A 26,315-nucleotide genomic window follows, 5' to 3' on the forward strand; every position below is an offset into this window, starting at 1 on the left:
GATAAACTACAGACTGTAAGATGAATTAAACGTTTTTATATCATTTATTTTATGTAGATGGGTGTTTGCCTACACGTGTGTCTGTGTACCTTGTGTGTCTGTTGCATAAGGAGGCCACAGTGGGGCACTGAATTACCTGGAACTGCAGATAAATGGCGTGACCTGTCGTATTGGTACAGGGAGTCAAACTTGGGTTCTCTGCAAGACCAGCTCTTAACTGAGCCAGCTCCCTAGCCCCTTACAAGTTAACTTTTTGACGATGATTTGTTTTCATTTTGATTGTGTTTATGTGTTTGTGAGTTTGTGTGTGCGCATGTGTGTGGTCAGTGTTCGTGTTGTCAGTAGAGGTACACAATAGAAGCAAGCTTGTTTCTATTCTGCAGGCAGAGTCTAGCAGTGCCATTCAGGAGTCATGTGGACAACTCATTTCTTCATAGTTTTAGAGAAAGGAAGGAGTCTGTGCTGGATAAAAGTCAGCACACGGATTTCCTCATCAGAATGTCTTGCTGGTGAAACTTTACTATGGTTGATTCCTATTCTGGCTTAAAGGCTTTATTTCATTGTGGACTACTAACATTTGGTCTGTGGGCCAAATAAGCAATACCAACTTAGTACTCCACTTCAGGGCCAAGCCTCGATTTATTTAACCCCAGCCTCTTTTGCAAATTTAGGTGGTTAGCTTTCATATCATTGTTTGATATTAGAAATATTGATATGAAATCCATATATTTAGTTACATATTTCTTTGATTTCTTTAGGATAATTCCTGGGAATAGAGTAAGGATTTTTGGAACAATTTTTTTCTCTTGGAAGGTTGCATCTTCTACAGAACCATATTTTAGCCAATACTGATTTTTTTTTTTGACAAAAACTTTGATGGTTTTGATGACAGATAGTATGTTCTTATTTCAATATGTACTTATCTGATTACTAGTTAGGATTATTTTAATGTATTTTAATTGGTATTTCTGCCTTTGCTAACTGCTGTGTTCTTTACTTATTTTTATTTTGAGGTATAAATGCCCTTCACATTAAGGGCATTTGGTTTTTGATCCTGAATAAAATACTTTCTCTTTTGTTTTAAATATATAGAATTTTGCGTATTACCGTCTGTAGAAAGTTGTTCTGCTTGGCAGATCCTGGTTGTTGGAGTGTGAGGAACTGCTGCCTCTTTTTCCAGCACTGAAGGGGCGGGAACTTAGAGTTGGTGCACGGTGCTCAGGTAATGGCTTTTGGTGTGAAGAATTTAGGACTTGACTTAAAACTTCCTGTGTCAGAAAATCTGTACAGGTGATAGGTAATACAAACATCATTTTAAATTGTGTTAGGTATAGTTATGGGATTGTGGTTGGGTTGGGGAAAGTATGTACACAAGCAGGGACATTTAGAAGTGAAAGATATCAGAGAGACTCTTGAAAATAATACAGAAAAAGGTGGATGGATAAATATGGCAATTACTGAATTTGTGTGACTGGGGAGAGTTTACATTCTCTACTTTGGTGTGTTTGCAGACTCTCATCTTGAACAGCATCCGGGACTTTTGTGGGCTTTGGATGCAGTTGCTTTCCTTTGCCTTCCCTGCTGGCAGGATCTCTGCTGTGCCCGTTTGCCTGGCACTCGAAGGGTGGGACAGTAGTCCGTATCACAGAAGCCCACATTTAAATGCCCACATTTAATATTACTGCCCACAATTAACATTGTGAATATGTTATCAGGTGCAAAGTTTTAAGTAGATCAGTTAAAAAAAATCTACTTACTAATTTTCTGTATCTTGTATCCATATTTATTTTGTATGAACTTTTCTCTGCCATAATGAATGAAACTTATGAAACTGTGAGCTAAGATAAATGTTTTTCTTGGGTAGTGAGATAGCTCATTAGGTAAAGACACTTGTCATTAAGTCTGACAAGTTGAATTCAATCCTGGTAACCATACAATGGAAGGAAAGACCCAACTCCCGTATGTTGTCCCCTCCTGCTAAATGTACACTGTGGCATTTGTGTGCCCGTTCACATGCACATGTGTAGGCTTAGATTTTTTCAAAACCTACTTTAATATGGGTTCTCAAATGCTTTGATCCCCCCTTCTCGCCCACCATCCAAAGGCAGGGGAGAAAGATGGTAAATAGGAAAGGGGATGTGGACCTGTTTAGAAGGAGTTCTTTGGGGGCGATTCCAATCTCTGTTTGCCAGGACACCAGCAGTCCAGTTCAAAAGTGTCACCAAACACAAATCAGCAATAGGGGCACAATCCAGCAGAAACTGCTAGGCCTCCACTCTATCAACAGGAGTCTGCAAGAGGGACCAGGACCAGCAGGAATGCCAGGAGTTCTCTGCCATGCTTCTGAATGAAGTGAAGATCAGCAAAGACAGGAGACCAATGAAGAGCTACACAGCTAGCTAGTCAAGCACCCTGTCACTGTCTGTTGAATCCTGTTTATACTTTCTCCAAACATCACGTGTTCTCTCATGGGTCTTGCCTCAGCAAAACATCATATGAGTCTGCCTCAGCAAAATACCAGGAGTCTTCATCACACAACAGGACGAGAAACTTCCACTTCACACATATAGCAAATAAATGTAAACAGTTAAATAGTCCCTCCATTCAGTTACTTTTCTCTGGCATTTTCTCACAGTGATGAATAGCTAACAGTTGCAATGGTGAGTTTCAGCTCACAGACAACCCATTTTGTCATTCAGCCACCTGTGTCTGTCTCTAAGTCTTTTGGTTGAGACCTAGAGCAGTTTTGTGGAAATGAGCAGCAAGGTCTCAAGAGCGCTTCTAGGTACCTGGGTGCTTCACAGTCCTGTTGCACATCCTCAGAGGACCTTGGCTCTCAGTGCTTAGTGGATGTTTCAAGCAACTGCTCCTGCCTCCCTGCTGTCCTCTAGACAGTAAGTAGGTAGGTCAGGACATTAGAAGTGGTGTGTATGTGTTACCTGTGACATAGATCCTATCAGCTAGACTAGGAGCCAAGATGGCTCTTTAAAGAGTGGGTGATGGTATGGTAGCACGTCCAAGATTTATGAATAATAAGGTGAAGAAAAGATTTATTGTTCCGAATGGGAGATTTATTAGTCACTTTTCTCATCAATTGCCGATAGATGTAAAAAACTTCTCCTGGAAGATACAAGAGAGGAAGAATTTTTGTGTGTGAATCATTGTTTGAGAGGTCACAGTTCATCAAGGGGGCAGAGGCATGGCAGTAAGAGCTCGTTCACATACGTGTGGGTCATCAGACTAGCCAAGGGAATGCTTCTGCTATCTGTTTTTCTGATTGTCTAAAATCTTTTTATTCAGTCTTCCAGCTTATGGGATGATATCAGTCAATTTAATGGTGGCCATTCCCTCTTTAGTTAACCTTTCTAGGAAGCACATTCACAGACTTCATAGATACAACCAGAACTATGTCTCCTAAGTGACCCTAAATCCAGTCAGTTGACACTGAGGATTATATGATTATAAATATGTTCATATTATGTGATGTTTAAAGAGTCATAGGGGGAGAAAGAAATTAGTGAAACATGTAGGATTAGGTGTAAGAGGAAGGCTTTTTAAGACCTTGGAAGTGAATACTATTATTTTAATAGGTTACATATAAGCACAAATGTAGAGAAGTTGCCTCATTTTAATTTTCTTTGTCAAGTAGGGGTGAGATTGTGTCTTCAGAGTTGAAGAACTGGGGCTGGAGAGATGGCTCAGTGGTTAAGAGCACTGACTGCTCTTCCAGAGGTCCTGAGTTCAATTCCCAGCAACCACATGGTGGCTCACAACCATCTGTAATGAGATCTGATGCCCTCTTCTGGTATGTCTGAAGACAGCGACAGTGTACTCCTAAAATAAATAAACAAATCTTTTTTTTTTTTTAATTTGAAAAGTCTTTATTGAACCAATTGCATGTTAGGTTACAAAGGTATTTCACTTTTCCAAATGCTGTTTCTCTTTGTAGACCAATCTGGCCACAAAAGGCTACCTGGCTAAGTATTAGCCAGAAACTTCTAAATCCCAGTGTGATCTTCTTGTGGCATTTTTCCAACAAATAATGCAGACCAAATTACATGATGGCCACCTCACTGGTCACATGGTCCTTAGCTTAATGAGCAGAGGCTGACAGGCTGTCTCCTCACTCTTCCAAGAACCGCCCAAGTGCACACTGCAGAAGGAAAGTTTGTTGTGAATACCACAGGACAGAAGGACAGACAGCTCATAACTCCAGTGGAAAAACATAGGAGAGCTGAGTGGCAACAGCAGGCACTGTGATGACCTGGGCTGTCAAAGTCTCTCCGTTACTCTGGCATGCAGTTGGAGACAAATCTTTAAAAGAAAAAAAAGAGTTGAAGAAACTCGGTCTTTGAGGCCACCATTGGTTAGGGAAAGAGTTGTGAGAAATAATTTGTTTGGGGCTCATTGAAAGATTTTCAGGAATCTGATGATAGGCCATGGATTTTTGGTGCTCCACCCCCTTTAAGACTATGTGAATTTGTCCAGCAGCCCAGGTATAGATACAGGAAATGCAGGTAATCGGGTGAAGGGTGAATGGCGTGTGGCTTTGGCACTTACTGGTTAGTTTCTTGTCAGCGTGATAATAAGCTAGGGCCATCTGATAAGGAGTCTTGAGAAAATGACTATCAGGTTGGTCTGTAGGTGAGTTTGTGGGGAATGTTTTCTTGATTAATGATTGGTATGGGAGGCTCAACCCACTGTGGGCAGAGCCATCCCTGAGCATGTGGTCCTAGGTTCTATAAAAGCAGGCTGTGTAAGCCATGGAGAGGAAGCACAGAAGCAGCACTCCTCCATGGCCTCTGCTTCAGTTCCTGCCCTCTGGCTTGATGTCAGAGCATTGGCAGAGGAGCTGACTATATTTCAGAAGTATTCAGGGGGAGTGAGAAAGAATGAAATACAGACAAATGGCATGAACAACCTTCAGAAGAAGTGGGCTTCCAGGGGATCAAGTGTGGTTGGATATTGAGGTTTGCTTAGACCATCTGTCCACAGCCTCTACTAATGGAGGGTGGGACAAGAGATTATATGATTTCTTCTTGTGTCTTGACTCGACTTGGCTCAGCTCTCTCTTCCCTTCTCCCCTCCCCTCTCCTCCCTTCCTTTCCCCTCTTCTCCCTCTCCTCTCCTTTCCTCTCGCCTCTCCACTCTTCCCCTCTCCTCTCCTCTTCTTTTCTCTTCTCTCTTCCTCCCCTCCCTGCACTGCACAGCTCCTCTGCTTGGCTCACAATGCCAAGCCTATAAGAATGAGCTATTTCTAGAAGTCCTTTCTTTTGAACCTTGTGGTTTGTATTTTATCCCCATTACTCTGAGATTTCCTGCTTATTTAGAAGGAAGCATAGTCTATTGCCACTATCTACTGTCCTTCTCAAGAGACCTGATGTATGTATTCCTGTACTATGTTGGCTTAGTCATGTGAGATGTCCGTGTAGTGAGTGACTTTGGTCTCATTTGTTACTAATCCCCCTTGATGGCTGACCCGCCTTTGTCAACTCCTCCTTAGTTTTCTGCTAAGTCTTTTGTGAGTTCGGCCTTTGTCCTAAGTTCCATATAGATGAATGAAACTGTTTCTTAGTTGCCCACACGGTAACGTGGACCCCTGTTATTCTGCTTAGGTTTTGTTGGGCTAATGTCCCTTCTACTTTTCTCAGTAATTGGTAGACAAGTTCAAAAGAAGCTACCTTGTACTCAGCCATCAAAAGTTATTCAATTAATTTTTAATTAAAACATTTTGGAGAATTTTATATATGAGTCTTGTATTTACATCGCTACCCCTCCCTCATGTTAATACAGACATATAAATGCTACTGAGTCCATTTAGTATTGCTCATACATGTGTGTGTTTAGTGATAACCATTTGGGACTGGATAACTGGGGCTTGTCTCCAGAGCCTGTCTCCCTTTCTCAGCAGTCACTAGTCGCCCGGAACTCTTCATCTCTGAGTTGTCGTGTCAGCTGGCACTGTCATTATGCAGGTATTGTTGACGTAACTGTATTGGGATTTCATGGGTGCAGTTTTCATGAATAGAAGACATTATCTCACAGCAGATTTCCTTGTCCTCTGACTCATAAAAGCTTTCTGTCCCTTTCCTCCATAATTTTCTCTGAGCCTTAGGTAAAGCTAAATAGACTGTGTGTGTATGTGTGTGTGTGTTTGTGTGTGTAAGAGTGTGTGTGAGTGTATGTGAGTGTGTGTGAGTGTATGTGTGTGTGAGTGTGCCTGAGTGTGAGTATGAGCGTGTGTGAGTGTGCGTGAGTGTGAGTGTGTGTGTGTGTGTGTGCACTCATAGCATTAGGTTGTTTCTGTTCCTAGTTATTATAAGTGGATCAGCATCGCCCGTGGCTGAGCAAGTGTCTGTGGAGCAGGATGTTGGGTCCTTTGGGCACACATAAGGAGTGCTTGGTATAGTTGGGTCATATGGCAGACCTATTTTTGGCTTTTTGAGAATTCTCTATGCTGATTTTCCTAGTGACTCCACCACTTTACAGTTCTGTCAACAGTGAACGAGGCTTCCCTGTCCTTGAATCCTCACCAGTTTTGGTTTTTTGTTTCTCAGTCATTTGCCTGTCATTTTATCTTTCTTTCGATCCCGCCTTCTCACTTTAGGTTCTTTCCTTTCCTTTTCTTTTTTCTTTTTTTTGAGTACTGGGTCTTACTGAAGCGGAGGCTGGCCTGGAGTGTACCTTTTCCTCTTCTCTCTCCAGGATCTCATGTGACCTAGGTTGACCTTGAACCCCTGTGCTGCTGAGGGTCTTGAGCTTCTGACGCTCCTGTCTTCACTTCCTAAGCATTTGGAGTTTATGTGATGCTGTAAATCAAACCCAGGCTTTCATACATACGTGTCAAGCACTGCATTACTTGAACTTCATCTTCTGACCTAGTTTCTTACCTTCTGATGTGTCTCAGAGTGGAATCTGTTGGTTTAACTATAGCAATGAGGATATTCTTGCTATTGGTGTCAATAACTCTTTTAAATGATGGTTATAGTTTATCAGTTACACTAGAAAGTTTCTGTAAACCCAATGATCCACATGTGCTATCCACTGAGAAGGACCTTGAGCAACAGCATGGCCTGACTAAAATCACACATCAGGTTTGGTTATGTATTCATAGTTAACATTTTTTTCATGGTTGGGATTAACATGCCTTGATAAAATCAAGTATGTTCGTGTCAGTTTAGGCTTTTGGAGTGGATTCCCACTCAGCCTTCCTCATCAGCCATGCCATGTTGCCCATCGTGTGTGTGTGTGTGTGTGTGTGTCTGTCTGTCTGTCTGTCTGTCTGCGTGTCTGCCTGCCTGCCTGCCTATCTGTCTTTCTTTTTGTCCCTGTCTGTCTATCTCTGCCATTGTTCTTGCCTTTGTGTTTACTAAGAATGTAACCCGGATATGTTTTTCACATCCCAAGTCCACTGTCTCCTGGATGACATCTCCTCCCATTGAAGTCACTTGAACTCTGGCGAAGGCTTTTTAGCCCTCATTTGCTAAAGCCTTCCATTTCCTTTAGCTCAGTTCCCTGAGGAACCTTCTTTCAGAGGACCTTTAAAGAACATCCTCTTCCTTGGAGAGTTTCCCTCAGTGCCTCCACTCCCAGGCTGCCCTTCAGGGAGTCTTACCTGTGGATTTTCCTTGTCCTCAGTGCTGGTTCTTTATCACTTAGCTTGACTAGTGACATTTAAAGAAAGAACCCCCAGTGAATCCACTGCACTTACGTTCTCTGGTTGGAGGGCGGCTGGACACTCTGCATCTAGCAGACATGCTTGCTTACCCTTCCCATTTTCTTTAGAGGCTGCTAATCCCTAACGGGTTCATCTGAGCTTATATTTAGATGAAAGTTATCAATTAACAGAAAAGCCTGCTGCTGGTAGACAGGGCTGACTGCCTTTCAGTAGCTAGATGCCAGCCTTCAGACCACAAGAGTTTCAGCAGGAAGCTGTACAGGGACATGGGCCGGCCCTAGGAAGCCAGAGGTTCCTTGAAATGCAGGAGTGTCAGCCACTTTAGTGCTAACATATACACGTATACACGTGACAGATCACCTTCCAGCCCACTTAACCTCACAGCACCTGCTCCGTTATTCCCACGGAAGACTTTGGACTGTCTGAAAATACGGAGACTATGGCAGCTGTGGCTGTTGAGTACCAGGCTCCAAATATGAATTAATGTCTTTTAACCAATGTTTGTCAAACATCAGTTTACCAGGTTACATCTAACATTTGTTTCGGTTTCTCCTGCTGTAAATAAACTACATTACACAGTTGCCATTTAATCTCACAGACCCTGTGGGTCTGAGGTATGGGCAGGTCCCGAGATGGGATGGCTGGTCTTTGTTCATGACAGCTGATAGACCTGGGCTGTCTACTTCAAGGCTGGCTTTTCAGTGACTATTGATGACTAGACCGTATGTAGTCCTTCCAGGTGGTTGAAACCTCTCACTGTGGGGCTGAGTTCCAGGAGAGGTTCCTAGAGGAACCATTGAGAGAGCCAGTGTTGTAAGAACAGAAGGCAGGCATTGGCACTGCACTAAACAGCTGTGGCGTCCCTTCTGCTGCTCCTGACAGAATGGTGGTAGAGGAAGGCACACATGTCTTCTGCTTTCATTGTAGGGATCAAAACATTTCAGCTCTTTTAAAAACTACTCAGACTTTGTTTTAGAAGAATGTAGAATAGAAAAAAGTCCTCAGTGTGAGGGAGGACTAAGTATTATAAAGTATGTTTTAGCTGTAATGTACAAATTCTGCTGTTTTTCTTCTGTAGAGTACAAGAAACTTGAAAACATTATTTAACTATAGCTAGTTTGGTTTATTAATACCAAACTTTTTATATTAATACTTAATTAGTAGATTTCTACTGTGTGACCCAGTTGTAAAGATGAGAACTTAAGGAATTGATTATCATTGCCTATAGAGAGACACAAGGAAACCTTTCCCACCCTTTTTCCCACCAACCAGGAGGCCCTCAAGCCCCTTTAACTGGAGGATAGACGTAGGTAGCCCCTGTATTGCAAGGGGCTGTGGTTCAGACCAGCAGTCAGAAGTTCACTAGAAATCAAGTCTAATCTTTGGCAGTTTCCTGAAAGAATAAACGTGTGAAATAAAGATGGGTGTGTACTGCTGTTGCTTTGTTTTGTTCTGTGTTTTTGAGATGGGGCACCACTATGCAGGCCTGGAACTTGCTCTGTAGACCAGGCTGGCTTCCAACTCAAGAGACCTGCCTGCTTCTGCTACTCAAGCGCTAGTATGAAAGGTGTTTTGTTGTCATACCCGGCCCTAATTGCATTCTTTATGGCTGAAAAAATCCCATTGCATAAGTATATACTAGCTTGTGTCTCTGTTCTCCGCTGAAGGACACAGGCTGGTCTAATGCTTTAGCTGTTGTGAGCAGTGCTCGAATCAGTGCTGATGTGCAGGTTATCCTGTGGTCTACTGACTGAGGAATGATCAATCTGAGTCATGTTGCAGGCTTATTTTTAGTGTTTCTGAGGCCACTGAGGTGGCTGGATTAGCTTACGTCCCTGCTAGCGAGTAATATACAAGGGTTCTTTTTCTTTTTTCTTTTTTCTTTTCTTTTTTTTTTTTTTTTTTTGGTCTTTTTCGGAGCTGGGGACCGAACCCAGGGCCTTGCGCTTCCTAAGTAAGCGCTCTACCACTGAGCTAAATCCCCAGCCCCGGGTTCTTTTTATTTTATTTTTAATCTTTATTTTTTGTCCACTATTATTGCTTTCTGAATGGCTGCCATTCTGACTGGGATGAGATGGAATCTCAGTGTACTTGAATTTAATTTCCCTGCTAGCTACTAAGGTTGAACATTTTCTCATGTTTATTGGCCATTTGACTGAAGGCCACTTTTATCATACAGATTAGTATTCTACTATTATTATTATAAGTACTTTGTAGTCTTTACATCCTATAGAAATAGACAGCATTGCTGACATTTAACCATTATTACAAACGGTGATGCTGGGAACATCCACATAACTCTTTAGTCCACACCACAATTATTCCTAAATATTTTAGCTTTTAAATATATAGTATTTACATGGCACAGAAATTGAAACTTTTTGGATGCTTGTGTAAGTTGAACTGCTAAACCAGAGAGTGGACATTCACAAAGGTTTGTGCGTACAATGCAAAATCATCCTTTACAACCGTCCCTCCTCACACTGCTGCCTGAAGTGTTATTTGTTCCTAGCATGTTCCAACTGAATAGAGAAAAGCCAAACAATACTCATCCTTTGCTTGCTAACCTGTGTCATCTGTGTGTACTGTATCCTTCCCTTTGACACCTTTCCCTTTCATGTCCTGCCTGCCCTTTAGGCCCTGCCTGCACATGGCCTCCTGCCCCTCCCAGTTTCACAGTGACGCTGTCCCGTTCCTTCTGCTCAGTGTGTTTTTCTCTCATCCTCCACACGTTGACTGTAGTTTACTTAGCAGCATAAGCAAACCTTAGCCAGCAAGGGAGGCTCAAAGCTGAAGTCCCAGCAGAGGGAGACTGAGGCTGAGGACCCTTTTAGTTCAAAGCCAGCTTACCTGGACTACTGCACAGGAATAACCTGTCTTAAGCAAACGAACTAAACATTGTGTCTTGCAGATTTCGTCTTTTGTCTTCTTGGAATGTAGCAACTTTGATAGGTTTAAACTCAGTAAATACTGAGGTAAATTGATGAAGGCAGAAATAACTTACTGAGAGGAATGTAAAGAATAAAAATGTGCAGCAGATTGAGTGCTCTGGAAAAGACAATTCTGGAAGTTCATTTAGGTGTCCTAGCCCAGAGTTCTACATAAAAGATGGCTGACATTTTATCAATGTTGTTTTTAAAGCTAAACTTTCTCTCTCTCTCTCTCTCTCTCTCTCTCTCTCTCTCTCTCTCTGTTGTTTAGTGAAATTGAGAGTACATCAGTAGCACAAGTTCATTAAACCTGAGACCATCTCTGGCACCTGACTGTACTGTGCAGCTCCTTTGCTCGGCTTTGCCAGGGCCTTTGAAACTGCCCACCTTGTCATTGCCCAGCCCTGAGGGCTAGACACTGCGGGCTCCAGGTGTAAGAATGTCCACTATTAGAAAGCTGCTTAGTTCCTTTACCTAATAAGCAATCTTGAGGAGAGATTAAGGACAGTGAGTTCCACAGCCCTAGAACAGCCTCTCTTTCCTTCGCCATGAGGCAGAAGCTCACGTGCTCACATGAGGTTGTCTAACAGGCAGGGCAGGGCTCCACACTCATCTTAATAGGAAAGAAGGAGTTGTCTGTTAAACCCTGCCCCCTCCCCTGCCTCCTGCTCCCTGCAGCTCTCACTGCCTTTGCTGCTCCAGAGAAGGAGTGAGCATGTGCATCTGCTAGCGTCCTGCCATCACAGGAGGCCCAGGGCAAGAAAGTCTGCTGATAATGGGGAAACATTAGAAAACAGTCTGACTCTCCCTGAGTTTGTAATGTCTTCAGCTTCTTGAATCTATAGTGCAGTTTTATCTTGTCTCCATTGACTTAGCCTGCCTGCCTCCCTGACCCCAGCCAGTCTGTTTCCTTTTGTGGGGGATGACAGTTGTGACTCTACCTTAAGACCCAGCTGCACTGGGGCTGGGGATTTAGCTCAGTGGTAGAGCGCTTACCTAGGAAGCACGGCCCCTGGGTTCGGTCCCCAGCTCCGAAAAAAAAAGAACCAAAAAAAAAAAAAAAAAAAAAAAAAAAAGACCCAGCTGCACTACTCCTGAGCATATACCCAAAAGATGCTCTACCGGGCCACAGGGACACTTGCTCCACTATGTTCATAGCAGCTTTATTTGAAATAGCTAGAAACTGGAAACAACCTAAATGTCCCTTAACTGAAGACTGGATAAAGAAAATGTTCATTTATACAATGGAATACTACTATTCAGCTATTAAAAATAAGGACATCAGGCTGGAGAGAAGGTTTAGTGATTAAGAGCACTGACTGCTGCTCTTCCAGAGGTCCTGAGTTCAAATCCCAGCAACCACATGGTGGTTCACAACCATCTATAATGAAATATGATGCCCTCTTCTGGTGTGTCTGAAGACAGCTACAGTGTACTTGTATATAATAAATAAAATAAATCTTTAAAAAACAACAAAAAACCAACCAACCGACCAAACAAACAAACAAACAAACAAACCAAGGACATCATGAAATTTGCAGGCAAATGGAGAGAACTAGAAAATATCATCCTGAGTGAGGTAATGCAGATGTGGAAAAACACATATGGTGTGTACTCACTTAAGAGTGACATTAGACATCAACTACAGGATGGCTGTGCCACAATCCATAGGCTCAAATAAGCTAAGTAGCAAGGAAGGCCCAAGGGAGGATGCTTGATTCTCACTCAGAAGGAAAATAGAATAGACATGAGAGGTGAATGGAGGGAGGGAACTGGGCAGGAGAGGGAGTAGGGAGGGGAACAGGAGTAGGGAACAGGTATCGGGAGGAGTGGGGTGAGAGGGCTGGAAGAGAGAAGGAAAATTGGTGTAGGAGGCACTCTGGGATGAACCAGAGACCTAGACAAGGGAGTGCAGAAGTTAGGTCTAGTTCTTCCTTCCAACTCCATATTCCCAAAAATAAGAATCAGACTTAAAATATATTTGCAAATACCTTGGCCATATAGCTAGCTAGGTTCCTCTCTGACTAAATCATAGCTAAAGTAACCCATTTCTTTTAACCTACATTCTGCCACACGGCTGGTTATCTATGCTCAGGTACTGTGAGTCGATTTCCTCCCATCTTCCCAAGCAGATCTCCTACACCTGGCTCTTCCAGAATTCTTCCTGCCTCTAGATATCCCACCTTCTATTCTACCCTTTCCTATAGGCCATGGGTTTTTAAATTAACATCCATATAATGCCTATGATATTCTCTCTACAGGGGAGGTTCCCGAGAGTCTATTGGGGTGGCCCTAGCTAAAACTCCTAGTGGTGGCAGGGGTGGTGGTGGTGATATGGAGCCTGAAAGGGCCACCTCCTGTAGACAGACAGGACTTCTAGTGGAGAGATGGAGACACCATGCATCTACAGAACCAACCCAAAATTTGTCCTGCCTACAGGATGCACAGGGCTAAAGATGGAGCAGAGACTGAGGGGACCACCAACTAGCGATCGGCTCAACTTGATACCCATTCCATGGGAGAGAGCCAACCCCTAACGCTATTAATGATACTCTGCTATGCTTCAAGACAGGAGCCTAGCATACTTGTCCTCTCAGAGGCTTCATCCAGCAGCTGATGGATGCAGAGACCTACAGCCGAACATCAGGCAGAACTGGGGAATCTGGTGGAAGAGTATAGGATTGGGAGTGGGGTATAGGATTGGAGAGGTCAAATATACCACAAGAAGACCTACAGAGTCAACTAACCTGGGTCCATGGGGGCACACAGAGACTGAACCACCAACCAAAGAGCATGCAGGGGCTGGACCTAGGGCCCGTATACATTTGCAGCAGATGTGAAGCATGGTTTCCATGTGGATCCTCTAAACGTGGAGGGGGGGGGGTGTCTCTGACTCTGCTGCCTGCTTTTGGATCTCTTTCCTCTATCCTGGGTGCCTTCTATCAGTAGGAGAGGATGTGCCTAGCCCTACTGGGACTTGATGTGTCAGAGTGGGTTGTACCCATGGTAGGGGCTTTCCTTTTCAGAGGAGAAGGGAGAGGGAGCGTGAGGGCGGGACTGGGAGGAGGGGGGCTGCAATCAGGATGTTAAACAAACAAACAAATGTGACTCCACACTCTGTTTGGTCAGAGTGACAGTGATAGCACAGCCACTCTTGTGAGCCACTGGGTCTGTAACTGTTGTTTTAGCTTGGTGTTTGCATCCTGGTGCTTGAATGCTTACCTGGCTGAGGCATTGTCAACAGGAGACTCATGGTGCCACAGGCCCTCTGTCATCTGGCCCTCTGCGCCTCATCTCAGCCACCCTTTCCCATTTACTGTTCTTGAACATGCCTGGTAAATTTGTCCTCCCATATGTTTGTACATGTTTTCTCTTTCCAGAATGCTCTTCCTGCTTGGCAGAGCCATACTTTTTCTTCAAGGTGTAGCTCTGCAGGCATGCCCTGAAAACTTCCCACCCCCACATCTTAGGCAGAGTTAATCAGTCACTTTTTAGTCACACTCTGTACAAGTTCTCGTGGTTAAACATTTACAAAAGGTTGTAATTGTCTGTTTGTATTTGTCTAGCCTTCTGGGTTTAGCTTCTGGAAGATAGATCCATATTCTTAATTCCATATTAGTACCCAAGGTTTAACGCATAAAAGGTGCTCTATGAAGGTTAGAGGAAGTGAATGAATGAGTGGTGATTTCACAGGTGCTAATAACAACTATCTTTATGATAGCAAGTCTGTGTATCAAAGGATTAGAAATGGTGAAACATATAAGATACTATGTTATCTAAAGCTGAGCTTGACAGTACGTACTTTTCTTAGTTGCTAGGTTAGGTACCACCCAGGCTGCCTGGCCTTCACTCTTCTAGATTTTTGCCTCTTAAGACTTGTCTCTCATTTTCTGTAACAGTTTGCAGTTAGCTTCACGATAAGACTGCCAGAGACTTTCCTTTGCTCTCCTCTGCTGTATGCGTTTGCACGTGTGAACCTTTCTCCACTTTTATACGTGACAGAGTCTTGCCTGCCGTTGTACTCAACTTGATTGTTGCCTTTCCTGACTGCTCCTTTGACTTTCTCTCTTTGCTATAGCATCCATAGTAATACAGTATAATAAATAACTGAGCTTCTGTCTTGCAAGGCACACAGGCTTAGGTCCAGGTTCCACACTCCAATTAGGAGCCATGATTGGTGAGCAGGTGAACCTCTCTGAGTCTCTTTCCAAATCCTTAGCTGGGAGTGGTAACTCTAGTCCTGTTCAGGGTTGGTTATGGAGTTCTTAGAGACAATAAATGCTCAGGTGTTACAGACTGTAATGTTGGTGGTGGCAGCTGGGTAAGTCCTGGCGCCTCGTTCCTGGCCTAGCTGGAGTTCTTTGCTGAATTAGGGCTGTATTGTTTTGTATGGGGCGTGTTCTAAACCTACAGGCCACCCTCAAAAGCTTGTTTGGATATTTTTGCATTCATCAGTCCTTTTGCTCTTTTGTGTATGAGATGTCTCTTTGAAAAAGCGTTCCTGGGGGCTGGAGAAATGGCTCAGTGGTTAAGAGCATTGACTGCTCTCCCAGAGGTCCTGAGTTCAATTCCCAGCAACCACATGGTGGCTCACAACTATCTGGAATGGGATCCAATGCCCTCTTCTGGTGTGTCTGAAGACAGCTACAGTGTACTCATATAAATAAAAATAAATAATTCTTAAAAAGAAAAGAAAAAAAAAGCATTCCTGGTGTCTGTCTGCTTCGAACAAGGACAGGCCGCTTCCTCCCTCTGCTTCATAGATACAACCAGCTGTGAGCTTTGAGCTCACAGTCTACTAATTAAAGAAATGGGTTAGATGAGACAATTTGATGAAAACCCATGGGCTGTCAGTGGTTTGCACATATTCTCTTGTTTGACATTATCCTACTAGTTCGTCTGTTTATGCACTCTTCCTTATCAATAGTACATGGAGATTATCCATCCATGACAGAAGACTTGGGCCATTTTGGTGCTTGAATTCTATTCATTTTGTAAATGAGAAACCAAGATAGTGCAGTGTGTTTATTATACAAGGAACAAAGGTCTTAGAAACGAACTTTTTAAAAAAGAACCCATCATTAGCTAGCTTTTAAAGATGTGTGCCTGTTTTATTTCTAACTACTTCTGGAATAAATCCCTTATTTTGTCTGTTTTACAAATAACTAAATGGTGGCAAATTTGATCTTTAAGAGGCATGGTTTATGGTAGTTTTAAGTTTAAACATTTTAGTGTCTCATGATACACTTGGTTAAAGGTAATTCTCTTGAAAAGTCATGTAGCTACTAAAATATATAATTTAGATCTATGTTTGCCAACTTAAAAGATTTTATTTTTATTGTGTGTATATGTGTATGGCACATATGTGTACATGAGTGCAGGTGCCCACTGAGACCTGAAGATGTGTGATCTCCTGCAGCTGAAGTTACAAGAGGCTCTTAGCTGCCTGACGTACATGCTAAGAACCAGACTTGGGTCTCCTCTGTTAGAGCAGCCAGTGCCTTAACTGTTGAGCCTTCTCTCCAGGCCAATGGGTCTCTTTGTAAAGGGTTAAAGGTTGACTTCTATGTATTAGAAGAAAAAGGTACAGGCCTTAACACTAAACACATCCAGGTCTTTCAGTGAGTGTGTAATGATTTATAGTTAAAAACATTTAAGGCCATTTCGGTTTTGGAGTTGAAAAAAAGTAGAAAAATAATTGAAAATGGTAAAGCCATACTTTCTTCACCTCACAGGGAAATAGCCCTAAGTACTGGGAAGACAATGAGAACAAAAGAAAATTCTGTCTTTGAAGGAATGAGGAATGTCTGAAACTCCGGCCAGAAAATAGGCTGTTTTTAAAGGGTTGAATCAGGTGTAGGAAAAAGAAAACAGACAAAGCACTCGAAGGCACAGGATTCAGGAAGAGAGAAACAATAAAGCAAAGTTCCATCTGGCTAAAGGCATTTTCCACAGGGAAAGGTGTGCCCTGACCTGAGAACCGAAGCTCTTTGCTGGTAATAGTGGAGACAAGGCACGGGCCAGCGGCTTGGGCTTCTCAGAATCCAGCTTCATTCCAAAATGCAGAGGGGGCTGCGTGGATTGGCTCCTAGACAAGCCACACTTAGAAGTCGCACTGTGCAGTGGCTGGAAGACTGTACACAGCCCAGTGCCGCAGGAGCTTCATCTTGGGAGGGAGAACAGCTCAAGAACACCTCCGACCTGTGTGCCCACGATGCCTGGACTGTGGCTGCAGCTCGCCAGGAGAGGCACCCGCCACCAAACCTGATGACCTGATCTGAATCCCTGCGACCATATGGTAAAAGGAAAGAGTCGTCATCTGACTTCCACACATGCACTAAGCCAATGTTTAGTAATTGATAGAACCAAGGGCAGGATCTGTCGTAACCACACAGATAAATGAGACGGGTGGGGGTCACAAAATGGCACCAATATGTTGGTTTTCATTGTTGTGACAAGATACCTGACAAGTACCTTAAAGGAGGAAAGGCTTCTTTAGACTAATGACTTGGAGGGTCAGTTCATGGTTGCTTAGTCACACATGCCTGGGCTGGACATAGCAGGATCATGAGGAGAGGACAGAGTTTGATTCATGGCTGAGACAGGGAGCAGCCAGGGATACATCAGCTTCCAGGACACCGCACACCTCTCCACAGTGACATACTTCCTCTAGCTCAGTCCCATCTCTTGTTTCTCCAGTCTCTCAAAAGTGCCTTTCCTGGGAACCAGGCATTCAAATCGTGAGATTATGGAGGACGATACATACTTAAACCGTAACAACCATTGATCACCAAGTTGTCACATCATCCATGACACTAATTCAGGTGACGCCCTCTCCCAACCCACACACACACACCATCCACAGTAGTCAGATGAGAACTGAAGGAGTAAATTCTCTCCTTTCACAATGTGGGGCCTGGGGATCAAACTTAGTTTGTCAGCCTTGGTAGCAAGTGACGTTACCCACTGTGCCGCCTGCTGGCCTATAGATCTTGGAATATAAACAGGCCATCTTATTGAAGTGTCAAGGAATATTTGGACTGGAATTATATATATTTTAAAACATTCTCTGTTTTATCCTTAGAACCTTATTTAATCTTTAGTTTCATAGAAATGACACACACAGGTGCCCTAAGGATTCCGGTTAAATCACATGCACCAATTGCTAAAGCCACCTTGTTGGCTAAAAAGCCAAATTGTTGACTTGATTGAAATTTAAAACTCAAAATAATAAGACATAGGCCTATGAGATATTCATTTATTGCTGTTGAAACTAGATTGAAAAATATACTTTACAGCCAGGCAGTAATGGCAGATCCCTAATTCCCAGCACTGAGGAGGCAGAGGCAGCAAATCTCTGAGTTTGAGGCTGGCCTCATCAACAGAGTTCCCAGATAGCCAGGGCTACACAGAGAAACACTGTTTCAAAACTAACAAACAACATTGATGTGGGATTGGGAGGAGAGGGAAACAAAAGAGAAAAAGAAAAAGAAAAGAAAAGCATGTTTTAAAGCAGGACGATCACCTGACCACACAAAAGGAAACAGGGAGATTTGTCTTATTCCCTCCTTCAAGTTCATTTGCTTGTGTGAGTGGTGCTTTGAACAGCAGTCAGATAGATAACTGCATTCCATTTCATCTTCCATTGAATCCTATTGCTTTGTCATGCATTGCCATTCAAAGACTCTGGCTCTCAGTATATACTGAAGCAGTGAGTGGAGTTGCTTTCTTAGCTGTCTTCCCTAAAAATGGAGGAGACACTGGAAGCATCCCAGTTAGTTGTCTATGTCAGAGACATTGAAGAACAAAGTACTCAAGCCAGGCAGGCACAGCCACTTTGCCCTAAAGCTAGCGGACTCAAACCTGTATGGGTCAACATCTAGCGAGCACACACACCAAACCAGTTCTCAGTGCAAGGCTGTGAGCTCACACACCTGGCTCTGAGCATGTGCTGAGTCTAGACAGGCTGTTAGGCAGGGGCTGTCCTGAAAGAGCTCTGCCCAGGGTTTTAGCTTACACAGTTGAGCAGACCCCAGAACCATAGGCGATGTGGTCTGTATACTTTGGTAGGAAATGGAGAGTAAATTGGGAAATGCCCAATAAAAGAGAGACATTGCTCATCTGAAGGGAGTTGTAGAAGAAGGTCAGGAGAATCTCCAGAGAAACCACAAAAACATACCCTCTAAGACAAAGTTTTAAAAACCTGTCAGGCTCCAAGAATGCAGTTCTTCCTGGACTGGTCAAGAACTTCCCTGGTCCCTTCCTGTCCTTCCTGCCCCAGAAACCACAGCCAGTAGTGAGGAGGGAGGGACTCTAGCTCTACCCTTTTTCCCTGAGGGCCAGCGACCTACCCCTGGGCGCTGCCTGCAGGGAGAGAAGTTTTTTCTACTAGTGAGAACTGAAATGCTGGCAAAATTGAACTGATTGTTTTTGCTTAAAGGTGAACTTTTTTAAAAAAAAGTTTAACTTGTAGCAGCTGCCATATAACTCATTAAATAGTACAAATTAAAAGGTAGCAATTGCCCAGGTCAAGAAATAGAGTATTCTTGGTCTTCCTATTCTCACAGAATCTTATTTTATTAGCTCTTCTTCATTTGAACCTAATTTAAACGAACTGGTCCCTTTTAGCTATTGAATTGGGCTGGATCTGTAAACTGAGGCCTATGTGAACTATATAGTGAACTGAGGCCTATAGTGAGCTGATGCCTATAGTGAATTATATAGTGAGCTGACGCCTATAGTGAACTATATAATGAGTTGGTGCCTAGAGTGAGGCATCTGAAGTGAGGTGAAGTGATGCCTAGAGTGAGGCATCTTCAAGCCACTGAAACTCGAGTACACTCGTATTTGGAAGTTGGGCCTTTACTAATAGTTGAGATGAAGTCATATGGATTAGGGTGGGTCCTCAGTGGAATAACTAGTGGAAGACAGTGTGATCGCAGAGGCAGAGGCTACAAGCCAAGGAAACTGAAGCTAGGACAGGGGCCTGACGTAGGTCCATCTCAGAGCCTCCAGAAGACACTAACAACCCTGCCCATGCTTTGATTTGATTTTTTTTTTGAGTCAAAATGCAGTAGGCGTTTATCTGTTTCACATGTAGAAACACCACGACTGTAGCAAAGTCCATCTGAGTCGCATCGCCATAACAAACCTCTGTGCTTGCTGTCCTAGGAGCTTTTGGACAAGGTTTTAGGTAGTCCTGGCTGGCCTGAAACTCAACTGATTTGTAAAGTAGGCTGGCCTTGAACTCACAGAGATCTGTCTGCCTCTGCTTCCCAGGTACTGGAATTAAAGGCGTATACCACCCACCCCCAGTTATACTTTTGAGTCTTGGATATTTGGGTCTCTTGAGCTGCAAGAGAGTACCGATCTCCCTTTTTTAAAGCCACATAGCTCATACTGACTTATTATGTCAGTCCTAGGGGATGACTGCCACACAATTCTAGGAGACTGGATTGGAGAGAGTGGTGACATGTGAGGTTTGGTGGCTCATACCTGTAATATCAGCATTCAAGCTCTGGGCTAGCCTGGGCTACATAGCCAAACCCTTCTTTTTAAGCAAGAAATGAGGGGATAGCCCAGTGGCAGAGCTCTTGCTTAGAGTGTGCATACCTAGCACAGAAAAGTTCTGAGACTTCTTCAGATTTTGAAAGTAGAGGAATCACTAATACTACTGAACAGTTTTTTAAAAAGATTTATTATTTTTATTTTATGTCAATGGCTGTTTTGTCTACACATGTCTGTGTGCCACATGCTTTTGAAATACCAAAGAAGGCCAGGAGAAATTATAGGATATCCCAGAACTGGAGTTACAGACAGTTGTGAGCCACTGTATAGGTGCTGGGAATCAAACACAGATCTTCTGGAAGAGCAGACACTGCTATTAACTGCTGAGCCATCTCCCCAGCCCTCCAAATTTGTTGAAGTAGTGAGAGCACTTAAAATTAATTTTTAAACCCTTCAAGGACTTTTGTTAATTCAGTCCACTAATTACAGAGGCAAATGTGGGGTCCCTTGAATGGGGGATCCTGAATGTTCACTCTGCAGAGGGGCAGTGGGTGCAAAGCCTTCTCCAGATTTATTCTGTCCATTGCTATTTACTGCTTAGCTCTTTTTTCCTCTCAGTAAGTCAAAGTCCATTCGCTTCCTAAGGATGGAAGTTCTCTGCCCTTACATCCACTGGCGCTCAACTCTACCAAGTGATTGCTCTGCCTTGGAGCAATAGGGCAAGTCAAAGTTAAAAGGTCATAGAAAAACGAACGCACACATCCAAGCTCTTCCCCTCAGTTGACAGTCTCTCTTCAGGTCTCCTCCGATAAGGGGAATAATTCAGCCTAGTGTGCTTACCTTGTTTCAGAGTCCTTCTGTGGAGGGAAGGAGGGACCCAAAGACCACTTCCCTCAGCCACCATTTACAGAAAACTGCTTAGCATGGAGAAAACTAGCATGGAGTAAGTAGAAACAGTTTCGGCACAGGTGGTCACCTCGTTTCACTTTCTGAGAACAATTATAATTTTCTTTTAGGTTCATCACACATTTCTACTATCTATGCTCAATTCTTTCTTTTTAAAAAATTTTTATTCAATCTTTTTTTTAAACATTCCTGATTTTATCTCCTTCCTGGTCCACCCTCTGCCTGTTCCACATCTCATACTTCCTTCCCTACTTTGTCTCCACTAGGATGTCTTCATCTCCCACCTCCCACCTCACCAGACCTCTCCACTGGAATCCTTTATTTCTTTTTTTTTTTTTTTTTTTTTTGGTTCTTTTTTTCGGAGCTGGGGACCGAACCCAGGGCCTTGCGCTTCCTAGGTAAGCGCTCTACCACTGAGCTAAATCCCCAGCCCCAAATCCTTTATTTCTAAAAAGTCCCTGAGTGGGAATATTTCTGATGGCTATTAAATCAGCATCATGGAATTAAAATTATACTTTAGCTTGATGTATTGTAGAAATAATTCTAAAGAAAGTATGTGTGTGAGTGTGAATTTGAATGTGAATCTTGGTATATTTGTGCCATGGTGTGTATTTGGAGGTCAGAGGACAACTTCAGGAGTTTGTTCTTGCCTTCTTGTTGAAGCAGTTATCTCTCTTGTTGTTTCTCCTGCTGCACTGTGTTTCAAACTGGCTAGCCTGGGAGCGTCTAGGTAGTCTTGCCTCTACCTTCTGTGTGACCACAGGAGTGCTGGCATTACAGACGCACACCACTACATCTGGCTTTCTACATAGGTCCCAGGGATTGACCTCTGGCAGGCAGCCTTGTGCTCCTAGTACTTTTCCAGCTTCAGGCCTGTCTTTTAAAGATATCTTAAGTATGTCTGATGTGCATTCATACTTTATGGTTAATCCCAAAAACATTTGTTCTTTGCTTCTGTCTTGGTTTTAAACATTTTTCTATAAAATAGTGATATTAACCTAACATTTTGATGTGAAAATTGTGCCTTTTATCAGACTGGAGGGCTGAGTTTCTATATTTTGTTTTTAATCTTTCCAATCATGTATGTTCAAAACCAACACTTTCACTTATAGGTTATAATTTGGAAATGGAAAACAGTCTTCAAAAAGGAACCCAAACACTTCTGCCCTCTGCCTACAGCTCAGTTGAAAATAACAGTTGACGTGGAAAGCTAAAGTTGCAACTAAGTAACACTAATCAAGGATACCTTGACTATTAAGGGAAGTCCAGGTTAAGTCAAGGGAGTACTCAACTGAAACAAAATGAAGAGGTTGTATCATTTCCTTATAGATTTTTAAGAATGAGATAGAGTATCCATTCAGATAGTAGTTCATAGTGAAGTTAGATAGTGAGTGGAGTGATTTATAACAGCATACTAGGATTGCTTGTCTTAGAATATATTGTTGTATGTGAGTGTTGGCACAAGCACCTGCACACCACACCATGCCTGCTGGCTAGAGGATGACTCATGGGTCGGTTCTGTGACCCACTGGGGGATCCGGGCCTCAAGCAGGTCTTCCGGTTTGCATAGCTACCAGCTTTGTCGATGGATCCACCTCACTGGCCCTGTGTTTCCCCTTAGATACTCACTTTAAAGGGCAGGTGAGATGGTGCAGAAGTAAAGGCACTCGATGCCAAGTGATGACCGAGTAATCTGATCCCAGGACCCACAATGTGGAAGGAGAGGATTGACTTCACCTTGTCTTGTCGAGTGTGCGCACATGCACACACACACACACACACACACACACACACACACACACACACACACTAAATGAATAAATGTAATTTAAAATAAATTGGAAACATTTTCAAAGCATGGGAAAATGTTAGGGACCTCATTTATTCAAGAATTGATTGATTCTGTCAATAGCGTCGAGTCTAGGACACAGCTGGAAGCTGGTGGTGGTCGTCCTCTGTCTGAGAAGGTTGTCTCAGGGTATTTACTCAGGAGAGCCAGGAAAGAATTTCAGGGTATGAGCCACAGTGGAATTTATTAGGAAGACATTTTAACATAGATTAATGTGGGAAGTAACAGAAAAGGAAAAAGATGGTGTACCTGTTTTTGTGGTAGCATTATGATTTTTTTTATTTTCTATGAACTGAAGTTTATTACAGTTTTCTTTCTTTCATTCATTCATTCATTCATTCATTCACTTTACATCCTAATCACATCCCCCTCTCCTCTATTCTGAGTCCCACCCTTACAACCCCCTCCCCCATTGTAAGTGAGACCATACATTCGTGTCTGTCTGGGTTTGTTTACCTCCCTCAGGATGTTTGGTATTTCCGTCCATGTCTGCAGGCTTCATGATGCTCTTGTTTTGAATAGCTGTATAGACGTACTATGTTTTCTTTATCCGGTCTTCAGTTGAGAGACATCTGGGTCGTTTCCAGTTTCTGGCTATTGTGAATAAAGCTTCTGTGAGCATAGTTGAGCAAGTGCTCTTGTGGTGTGGTGGGGCATCTTTTGGTTCTATACCTAGGAGTGGTATAGCTAGGTCTCGAGGTAGAACTATTCCCAACTTTCTGAGAGTCTGACAAATTGATTTCCAAAATGGCTGTAGAAGTTTGCACTCCCACCAGCAATGGAGGAAAAAGAAAGCAACTTAATAAATGGTGCTGGTCTAACCAGAGGTCTGCATGTAGAAGAGGGCAGGTAGATCCATGTTTATCACTCTGCAAAACTCAAGTCCAAATGGATCAAGGACCTCAATATAAAAACTGATAGACTAAATCTAATAGGAGGGAAAGTGGGGAATAGTCTTGAATGCATTGGTACAGGAGACAACTTCCTGAACAGAACACCAAAAGCCCAGGCTCCAAGAAAGCAGTTGATAAATAGGACCTCATGAAACTGAAGAGCTTCTATAAGGCAAAGGGACACCAGCAATGGGACAGAACAGCAGCCTTCAGAGTGAGCAAAGATCTTCAACAGCCCTACATCTCACAGAGGACTAATATCCAAAATATACTCCAAGAGCTCAAGAAATTAGACACAAACAAATCAAATACCCCAATTTTTAAAAAAAAAGGGATACAGAGCTTAACAGAATTCTCATGAGAAGAATCTCTAATGACTGAGAAACACTTAAAACAAATGTTCGCCATCCTTAGTCACCAGGGAAATGCAATGAAAACTCTGAGACCCCATCTTACAGCCTTCAGAATGGCTATGATAAAACAAAACAAACTCCAGAAAGCACTCACTGACTGGCAAGGCGTGGAGCATGTATGATCTTATTGGCTACTGAAGTTACATCTCAAAGGATTGCTAAGGAACTTTTTCAGTAAATGAGATCATAGGGTGTTTTCTGATGGACGCTGGATAGGATTACAGCTGGTAAGGTAAAACCATCGCTTGAAAGGTTATGGGAATATAAGATGTTTTTACTGTAAACAAAAGTTTACTTTGAAGGTGTCGTCATGCAGTATCAAATAGTCAACCAAGATCTAATTCTTCATCTAAAAATAAACAGGCACGCGTATCTCAGAAAAACAAACAAAAGGCATGTTTATCTTCTTGTTGGTTGGATTCCCAGACAGTTTCAGGTTTCCTATAGGCAAGGAGCGAGGCCAGACAGCTTAACTGTAAGAAAGGGTCACTGCTATTCAACATTCTTATCAGAAACACCTCCATAGCACTTCTAGAATTTTTGACTCCAGAGCCTCCTTTTCTTTCCCATGTCCCCTTAGTTTCTCCTGATTTTCTATCCTGCTTCAATTCAGCAGATAGCTAGTGAGCACAGGCCTTTGAGTTCTGGTTTTGGACAAGAGAATAAGACAGAAGCTTGGTTTGGTAGGAGAAAAAGGCAATCTGTGATCAGAATCCCACAGAAATGAAGACTAATATGAGAAACACAAAGGTGGGGACCATTACACATAAGGACACCTAGGAGGTCTCCCTTACACATGAGACCCGAGAGTTGAGGAATAATTGGGGGGCGGGAGGAGTTTGCCAGGCCTGTGGTATAGTAGTAGTAAGACCACAGGCCCTTCAAGGGATTTTCTAAGTGATTTGGGGAAGGTGAAATTCAAGCTTCAAGGAGTCCTGAACTTTAAATGCCACATCCAGTCATCTGGGCTTTAGTTAGGGCAGTATGGAGTCCGTGAGGGATTTACCCATGTTCACTCATGGATCGTAACATTTGTGCTACATGCGTTCTCCCTGTCTTCTGTTGGATCCAGGTGCAATGACAAGGAAAGAACTGGGCTTGGCTTGGCTTGTTTCAGAGTCTAAGAGAATGCTTGCACGTGAGAGGTGAAGTGCACTGGAGGAGAGCTATCTCACTGCCTCGCCTGCTGGCTTGGTCAGTGTTCTTGTACATCCTGTAGACATTCGCTGTGTCTTCAGGCACTCGGGAGACTGAGGGTCTAAATTTCCTTCTAGAGCTTGTGTAGATGTATTATTTCTAACTGTTACTGAAGTAAAGAGGAAATGATGTCACCAGATGTACGGAGCGTTTATTCACACTGAACACACTCACTGTTCATTTAAACAAAAAGATCATTTCTCAATTCAAATCGGAATATTCTAATTTAAGGCCTAAATCAGTTGTGTCATAATCTCTATGGAAACAAAGCGTTCTACTGTGTAGTACTTGCATAAGTAATTCATTTCCCTTTGTCGGTGACAAATTGTGGATGTGAATACTTTCCCCATTTTTCTCTTAAGAACTCTCTTTAAAATAGAGACTTTAGTCAGTGACACTTGCTTAATATGTCTCATGAAATGTAAGACTGGTCTTTGCCCAGGTTAGCTCAGGAGAAGGAGAATGCATTATCTGGCTCAGTTCATATAGAACTGCTGACTCTGAGGCACTATCTAGCGGATTGTTTCTTCTGAGCAGTCATTTCTCAAGAGATACTGAATAACAGGCATGTTAAAACAAACAGTGCAGGCTGTAGTAGCACATGCCTTTAGTCCCAGCACTCAGGAGCCAGAGGCGGGCAGAGGATGAGTTTGAGGCCAACGTTGTTTAACTAGTAAGTTCCTAGGACAGTCAGGGCTACACAGAGAAAACCTGCTTTAAAAAAAAATCAAAATAAATAAAAACAAACAAAGAAACCTTTACACATTGAATTGTCAGAGAAATGTAACCATAGTGAGCTATTATTAGACTGGCTGTAACCCAAGGATAATGGTAGCAAGTGTTAGTTGAGATGTGGGGGCAAAGATTATACACTGTTGAAGATGTAAATTAGTCTAACACTTTGGGAACACATGGAGCATCCTCAGAAACTAGAGATCCAGC

At 42.9% G+C, this 26,315-nt stretch overlaps 1 protein-coding gene and 1 non-coding gene across 9 annotated transcripts in view; one reads left to right on the plus strand and one right to left on the minus strand.

The window, feature by feature from the left end:
- Positions 1–26,315, plus strand: part of Pde8a (phosphodiesterase 8A) — a 123,417-nt gene that overhangs the window by 25,128 nt on the left and 71,974 nt on the right. The window lies entirely within an intron of this gene.
- LOC120100372 (small nucleolar RNA SNORA44) lies at positions 4,222–4,346 on the minus strand. The gene has a single exon (XR_015655794.1). It is a non-coding gene; the product is annotated as a small nucleolar RNA SNORA44 (small nucleolar RNA).

The sequence above is a fragment of the Rattus norvegicus genome, chromosome 1, assembly GCF_021556685.1.
Source record: "Rattus norvegicus strain SHRSP/BbbUtx chromosome 1, alternate assembly SHRSP_T2T, whole genome shotgun sequence".
NCBI lineage: Eukaryota > Metazoa > Chordata > Mammalia > Rodentia > Muridae > Rattus > Rattus norvegicus.